The sequence below is a fragment of the Meleagris gallopavo genome, chromosome Z (assembly GCF_000146605.3).
Source record: "Meleagris gallopavo isolate NT-WF06-2002-E0010 breed Aviagen turkey brand Nicholas breeding stock chromosome Z, Turkey_5.1, whole genome shotgun sequence".
Classification (NCBI taxonomy): Eukaryota; Metazoa; Chordata; class Aves; order Galliformes; family Phasianidae; genus Meleagris; species Meleagris gallopavo.
In genome coordinates this window covers 41,359,983-41,361,462 of record NC_015041.2, presented here as the reverse complement: position 1 = coordinate 41,361,462, position 1,480 = coordinate 41,359,983, and the positions used below count along the sequence as shown (strand labels likewise).

Sequence of the window (1,480 nt, the reverse complement as noted above, 5' to 3'; positions counted from 1 at the left end):
AGAAAAAAAAACAAAAAAAAACAAGCTGAGAGAACAAGCTGTGGCCACTTTGATGGGATGAGCAGGTTAAGTACTGACATCCTGCATAGCAGCTCTCAAGATCCTGGTAGTACTGACACTTTTTAGATAGTGAAGAGCTAAACTGCAACATGCAGGTGTGTATGTGTATACAACAAAGACTGTACAAAGCAAGAACATAGGGAACTCATCATCAATCTAGAGCTAACAAAATGAGAATAGAAAATGGCCATCTGAATAACTGCTTGCACTAATAACCTTAGACAGCTACATTCCATTTTATCCATCTTGATGGCAATCAGACCACCCTCCAGTAGCTCATCCTTAGCACTGAGCTACCAATGGATCAAAAGCTTCTAACTTGGCTCTCCTCTGCTTGTGTAACCTTTGAGCCACAGAGCATGTTGTGTCATACTTGTGTAGACCTGCCTTGCTCCTGAACAGCTGCAGAGTTCCAAAAGCTGCTACTGCAGAGACCACGTAGTTGTACTGCTCACACTGCTTTTCTGCAGTACTTTGTGCAGCATATTCACTTCTGACACGAGAGCAAAGATGAAAGACAATAAACTTGCCTATCATTCAAAGGACTGAGCAGCTCAAGTAACACACTGACAGGTGCCAAATGCCATCGGCTTTCTTCTGAAGTTTAACCTTAAATCGGCTGTTCCAGTTTTCAGGAACCATATCACAAGCAACATCATGATCTGATCTTCCCTGCAAGCACACTTGTGCTGCAGTGGGCCTCAGCATCCTCCTCTTCAGCACTTCATCCAGAACCGGGTGCTCTGATACTCAGTAACAATGTAACAGGGAATTGGAACACCTTCACTTATTTGCGTGTCCTGGCACACAGCTGCTGCGTGCAACTTAACGGCCGAGTGCAACAGCATACGAAGTCAGCCCCGTGCGATTCGCAGTGACAGCACGGCTGAGGTCGGCAGGGACTTCCGGAGCCCGTCTGGGCCATCGCGTTCTCCGGCAGCCCGAGTGTGACCAGTTCTAAAGATACCCAGGAGGAGACGGAAAGCCCCGGGGCGGTCCGTGAACCCGAGGGACACCGCGGGGGCCGGCCTACAGCCACCCTCTGAGCACCCCGCCGCGGTCAGCGCCGAGCGACCACGGGACGAACAGACCCAGAGCTGTGACACGGGCCCCGGGAAGTCACACTCTGACCTCCCGGCACCGAACCCCTCGCACAGAACGTTCCCAATACAGACCGAGGCCCCGCAGCGAACTCCAGGGTAACGCGCAGCGCAGCGCAGCGCAGCACCGCCCCACACCCCTTGCGGGATGCCGCTGCCACGCACGGCCCGGCTCTCTTCAAACTTCCGGTGCTTATGGAGACTTCTCCCTTTCTGATAGGCCGCTGTGCTTTACAGATGGAAGCATTGTCCAATCGAATCCCCGAAAGTGGGAGGTGAGGGGAGGGATTTCCGGGTTGAGGGAAGGCGGGCAGGCTTGG

General features: G+C 52.5%; 1 protein-coding gene across 1 annotated transcript in view; it reads left to right on the top strand.

The window, feature by feature from the left end:
- LOC104915165 (adenomatous polyposis coli protein) overlaps positions 1-1,480 on the top strand; it is a 24,357-nt gene that overhangs the window by 355 nt on the left and 22,522 nt on the right. The gene's annotated exons all lie outside the window — the stretch shown is intronic.